At 53.6% G+C, this 6,302-nt stretch overlaps 1 pseudogene across 1 annotated transcript in view; it reads left to right on the top strand.

Moving 5' to 3' along the window:
- Positions 1–5,536: 5,536 nt before the first annotated feature.
- Positions 5,537–6,302, top strand: part of LOC308512418 (TCF3 fusion partner homolog) — a 106,006-nt pseudogene continuing 105,240 nt past the window's right edge. The window contains exon 1 of the transcript in view: positions 5,537–6,065. The product of the transcript in view is annotated as a TCF3 fusion partner homolog (transcript). The remainder of the gene's footprint in view (positions 6,066–6,302) is intronic.

Below are 6,302 nucleotides of genomic sequence, written 5' to 3'. Positions count from 1 at the left end.
ACAGAAGAATTAGAGACTGAAATTAAAAATGATAAGGTACCGACAAAATTTTATTGTAAAGAATGTGGCTTCTGTTATTTAAGGTGACTAAAAGGAAATGGTAGGTTTGGGGGAAGCATCAAGAATTCTAGTTACCATTATGAAGTTTCAGGATTGGAGGCAAGTTTTGAATTATACCAGGTTGTTTCATAAGTGCTGATTTAAATTACAATATACTTAAATGTTTAAATTTTACATATTGTATTGTTAAAATATTCAGAATATAAGCACAACCAACAGACCAACAGAGGAAAGACACTGGGAGTGGGTGACGAGAACAAGTGACTAGGAATAGGGGAGGCCAGGGGGAGGTCAGTAGAAAAAAAGAAAGAGACATATATATTACTTTTTGTAAAACCTTAAACACTAACATTACAAAAAATTTTCAGAAGAAAGTGTTCTGCAAATGGGATTTCTTGTCTGATTTTATGACAAACACATAAAAGCAATCTGTTTGGATGGTGAGTTATATTCATGGCCCTAAATTTCCCAGGGTGTCTATGACCATATGTGCATAAAGTCTATGAAGTGAACTGTATACAAAATGAAGCAGTGTGTTATTTCGTCATGGCATGCTGCCCTGTTTTCCAGTTAGGGAGGGTAAACAAATGAGGTATTCTCCTTGGAAAACCTAAATGGATAAAGGGATTGAAGAACCTCTGACAAGGCTGCAAAACAAGGATTCCTCCAGCTCTGTGGCCCACACTTTGCCCCCTAAGATACTGATAAGGAGCAGGCCGATCCCAGTGGCCCCAGGAGGAAGAGGAGACCTTGGGGAAATAGGAGATGGTGGTGAGCAGCAATAGGGCAATGTGGCGTGGCAGCGCAGCAGCCTAGGCCTCAGCATGAGGAAGATTCACAGACACCTGTGGAAAGGAGTATAGGAAGAACATGTCATGGCAGCCCCTGTTGAGGGGCAGGTGGAAAGGCCTGAAGGTGCTGTGGGTGGCCTAGAGGGAGAGTTCAGAGGAGGGGCTGAGGTAATCTGCTTTGACTCTGAGTGACAGTGGACATGCACACTCTCTCCGCCTGCCTAAGCCCCCCTGCCTGAGCTGGAATTGCACTGCCCTTGTTGTACTGGTAGTTCCTGTCACAGGCACACACCCTACAGCCCTGGTGTTACAGGCTGTTTCCCTCCCAGCATCCAGGTGTCCCTGTGAGAGAAAACTAATGGCCCAGGAACCTGGCAGCACACCAGGGGAGATCCCAGGCAGCCCCTCCTCACCCGCCCTGTCCACTCTGGGGACCATCTTCCTCTCATAGTTCTCCAGGGGATTGAGCCACAGGTCCTTGCTGATGATCTGGTAGGGCAAACAGGAGACCATAGGGACCTGAATAGAATTGCAAGCACCAGGTGGACACAGGAAGCTGCATGCTGGCATGGCCAGTGACATCCCACCTCAGCAATCCTGCCAGATCCTGCCACGCTGTTGTCAGAGAACCAGTAGAAGAAGCTGGCGCTGTTGTCCTGGAGCCTGAGGCTGTAGGCTTCTCATTCACAATGCTGGTACCACTGAATTGGAGTGGCACTGGACACCCTGTATCCTGCAGGAGAGGGGTATGTGAAGCTGGGCACATGGCCTTCCATCCCTGCCCACCACCAGCTGCAGCCCATACAGGGAGTCTCCTGTTACTTGTGAGAGTGATGAGATCCTCCTTCACAATCACATGGTTGTGGAAGTAGGGGTTGCTGCGGAAGTACAGGCTAATGGTGCAGCAACCCCAGGGATGCCTGACTTCCCTCACCTGCAGAAGGAAAGTGGATCCAGGGAGTGAAATCGCTGCCCAGGGCTCCAGCCTGTAGCTGTTTTCAGAGAAAGGCCACTTCCCCACCTGCCCTCCACCACTCCCTGGAGCAGGTGGACTGACCTTCAAATTGATCATGTGACCAAGGATGTTTTCACCTTGGACCCTGATCATTGCCGACAACTCTGGGTGGTTGACAAACTGCTGTGGGTCAAGCAACCTGCACCTTGGGAGCTGGGCATGGACCAGCTAGAAAGAGCAGCCTGGCCTGGCCTCTCCTTCCCTTAAGGCCACTCCTTCTCCATCAAGGGCAGAAAGGGGCACAGCACCACTCTGTTTCCTGACAGACCCTGATGCCCACCAGACTGTGTTGTGCTGAGGGTTTGACAGGTTACACATCACACATTCATGCTTCTGACTGAGGAACTGGACATACAGATGGCCTGTAGGGCACTGTTAGTCCCAGAAGAGCCCGTGCAACCCAGCCCTGTCTGTGGGCATCAGCCTCTGGTGTATGCGTGCCTCTGCCTTGGAGCTCTGCCCCTGGACACCCTGGTAATGCTTCTATGGTGCCTGTATAAGACAGAGGGTGTCTCCAGGATCCTGGGCCAGACCGGGGCGCACTGCCCCTAGCTTGTCCTCAATGTTCTTTTCTAGGGGAACCATCCCCGCTTACACGGTTCTCCTGCACTGTCCCATGTTCCTTGTGATCCTGCTCCTCTACCCTCAAGGATACAGCTGTGAGCCAGAACCCAGGGATGCGCCGGATATTGAGGCTTCTCCGTTTGAAATAGGGCTTGAGCCTCTGCCGAGTCCTGCACCTGAGCCGAGAGAAGGCCCTGCTGGCTTGCTCGTTCATGGGCTCCATCTCCAATTGAAGGGCCTGGAGCACCTCCAGAGGGGACCAGGTTAACTTGGCCCTGGGCCCTGACTGGGCCTGCTCCTGCTGCACTGGCTGCTCTTCTTCTGGCTTTGCTTTGGGCTTGGACTGAGGCTCCACCTCTCCCACCTGTTCCACTCCCTTCATGGTGCCCTCCACTCCCCCTGCAGGAAAAACTGCTCTCCTGCAATTAATTGCTCCTCCATCCACCCCTCCTCCAGGTGGTCACTCCCTTGCGGGTCACCTGGAACCTGTGCCTCCAGCCTCAGCTCTTCACTCACCACCTCCTCCTGCCTCCCCCCGCTGCAGATCTGGGAAATCCTCCTTCCCTGCCCACTTGGCCTGCCATGGCACCACCTGCAAAAGGCCCTCTGTCCACAGGATAAACTGAGCCTGTGCCTGGAACACCTCCCCCAGGCCCTCCTTGTCTTCCCCTTGCTCCTCACTCTGGGTTCCCTGCTGCACCTCACTCTCCTCTCCCTGCACACACTGCTCTTCAGACACCCAGTCCTCCTCTTTCCTGCACTGAAGATCAAGCCCAACATCCTGGCCTGTGTCCAACCTCCGCTCCAGGGTCTCAGCCTCCCCCACCTGCATGAAGTCCTCCCACTACAGCCCCAAAGCTGTCCTCTGAACCTCCTGTGCCCTTGTGTCCTGGGTATCAACACTTTCCTGCACCGAGGTGAAGCTAAAAGCCTCCTGGATCATCCTCCTTGCCCTGTCCTTCCTGGTGCAAAGGCCCTGGGGAGCCCTGTGAATCTTCAGGCGCCCTGCAGCTGAAGGCCCCCTAGTGGAACTGAGAGGAAGCGCGCTGCCCCCAGGAGCCCCTCAGTCTCCCAACACAGCCTGACTCTGGATGCCCCCTGGCTCTGAGACTGGTGCTGTGAAGGAGCAGGTGGTGCAGAGCCTGCTGAGTCCAGGCAAGGTGCTTGCTCACTGGTGCATGCAACCAGGCCCTGGTGTGCTGAGTGGGGGCACAGTGGGCTCATGCACAGGCGCTGGTCATGTGAGCATGTGGTACAGAAGGCACCTAGCCAGGCCCAGCCTGCTGTTTCTGGGTGGGCTCCACAAAAGCCTCCTCTAATCACAGATGGGGCAGTGGGCGTCACCCTGCGAAGCCCTGCCACTTACTCAAAGCTCTGGTGTAGATAGTTGGTAGACTCAGAGGTATCCTATTATTAGCCTGAAAGCTGAGATTTTGCAAGCTTAGAAACTTGACCTGACTGAAAAGAAGGAAGAAATGGTGGAACTTGAAAATGACTTCAGGTTTTCTCACTGTGCAGAATAAAGTCAAACATTGCTTCAGTTAAATATTTTAGCCGTTGTTCTCCCCACATGAACTACAATAATAATGTGCTTTGTGTTGATATTTACTGCTGTGTTGCTGACAATTACCTGGAGGAGAAGTTAAGGTGATTCAATGGCTTGAAAAAAGTTTAGCTAAATCTGATTGCAGGTCTAATTAAGCAAGTTTATTCCATATATATATATATATATATATATATATATATATATATATATATTTATATGGCTAAGTTGACTCGTGCATGTGTGATACATATGAAGCTCTTACTGGCGCCAATTGCATGAGTGTGTTTCAATTTGTCATTGTCAATCTGCATTTGATTGACACTGCTATTATAGAGAAAGGGCAAATAGCAGTATTAAGGTATTTCTTCTAATTAATTTCCTTTCAACATGCACGAATCCATGCACCTGGCTACTGGTATTCTAATAGTGGCAAGATATCATCCGTGAATGGTAATATTCTATTGGGCAGGACATGCCAAATTGGTTGCACATATCTATCCTATCTAATAAAAGAGAAATATGGTAATTGGCGTACGACCGCTACCCTTCCCATTGGCTAATCAGGGCGATATGCAAATTAACTGCCAGCCAAGTTGGAGGTTAACTGCCAACAAAGATGGCAGTTAATTTGCATACATATGTGCAATGCTAGGAGGCGAAAGGGGAAGGAGGGAAGAAGCCGCCTGCCCTGACTGCAATTGGAAACCCAGTGGCAGCCAAGAGCCAGAGAACCGAGCTGCTTTTGCTCAGAGAAGCCAGGCTGCCTTTGCTGGCTTCTGTGATAGGAGGACCTGGCCACCTTTGCTGGCCCTGGGCCAGTAATCGGAGAAGCTGGATGGGGCAGGGAAGAGGCAGATGTCTGCCTCTTCCCTGCCCAGCGTGGCTTCTCAGATCACTGATCACCAGTGATGGGAGAACACCCAGAGGCGGGGCCAGAGGCCAGGCTGCATAGCTGCCTGGGGACACCATTTGGACCCCAGGGGCGAAGCAGCCAGGCCCCAGCAAGAGACCCAGAAGGCGACCCGGGTGCTGGGGCTACATCGCTGCTGGGTCAGAAATCCGGTGCCCAGGCTGAGGAGACCCAGGACCCAGAGCTGCGTTGCAGCTGGGGCACAGGATCCGGTGCCCAGGCTGAGGAGACCCAGGGCCCGGGGCTGTGTAGCAGCTGGGGCACGCCATCCGGTTCGGGGGCGATGCAGCCAGGCCCGAGAAGGAGACCCAGAAGGAGACCCAGGGGCCTCCCAAGAGGAGAGTCTCCATGGCCAGATGGCGTGGTGTCGGGGCAGGAATAAAGACCCGAGGTGACTCAGATGCCTGGCCACAGGGTTAGTCCAGCCAGCAGGGCCTTTCAGTTGGGACTGGGGTGGGGGTGGGGCAGGGAGGCAAGCTGGAAATAGAGAACTACAACTCACAGGAGGCTTAGCAGCCGGGCCTGGGTGCCTGGCTGTGAAATCCAATGGGCTGTAGTTTTGCAAGCCACTTTAAACTAGAGGCTTGCAAGGTTGGAAGTTCTGCGCCTGGAGCCAGGGAGAAACGGAGCTGGAGCAGAGAGAGGGGTCCATGGCAGCCGTGGGCTTTGAGGAGTTCTCAGCACCTCCTGGCTGGGAGCTGGCGCTGCCTCCGCTGAAGGTGGTCACATCCTGGAGAGCGAGCTTGAGACCGAAGTGGAGTTCCTGTCTGGGGGTCTGGGCAGCTCCAGCCTCCAGGAGCTAGAGGAAGAGGAGGAGGCAGCCTGAGGCTGGCAACAGCGGCGCCAAAGGGAACTTAATCGCAGGAAGTACCAGGCGCTGCAGGGAGACTGAGCAGGTGAAGGAGTGGGTCCTGAACAGGCTCCATCAGATATAGAGGATAACATGGAGACTCCAGCAGGAGAGGAGGTTCCTCATGAAGGTGCTGGACTCCTACGGTGACAACTACTGGGCCAGCCAGTTCACCATCTTACTGGAGGATGAGGGCAGCCAGGGCACAGATGCCCCCACCCCAGGCAACGCTGAGAACCAGCCTCCAGAGAAAGAGGGGCTGTCCCCGCCCAGGAGGACGCCAGCGCCTGCAGAAGCCAGCAGCCTGGCCCCTGGCGAGGGGCCCAGGGGTTGGAAGAGGCGGCGAGTGCCACCGGAAGGGGGCCAGGCGTGAGTCCCGCTGACTCTGGAGCTGGCCCCCATGCAGATAAAGGTGGAGGAAGACTTTGGCTTCAAAGCGGTCGAGGCTTTGGACTCAAGTTGGGTTTCTGGGGGCCAGACAAGTAGCTGCCCTACCCCACCCTAGCCAGCTCCCCCTTTGACTGACCCCCCAATAAACAGACCCATGCTCTCCTTGGCAAAAAAAA

This window comes from Myotis nattereri (assembly GCF_964212035.1).
Source record: "Myotis nattereri genome assembly, chromosome: Y".
In the NCBI taxonomy this organism is placed as follows: domain Eukaryota; kingdom Metazoa; phylum Chordata; class Mammalia; order Chiroptera; family Vespertilionidae; genus Myotis; species Myotis nattereri.
The sequence above is the reverse complement of the archived record's forward strand: the minus strand, read 5'-3'. Positions and strand labels throughout refer to the sequence as shown.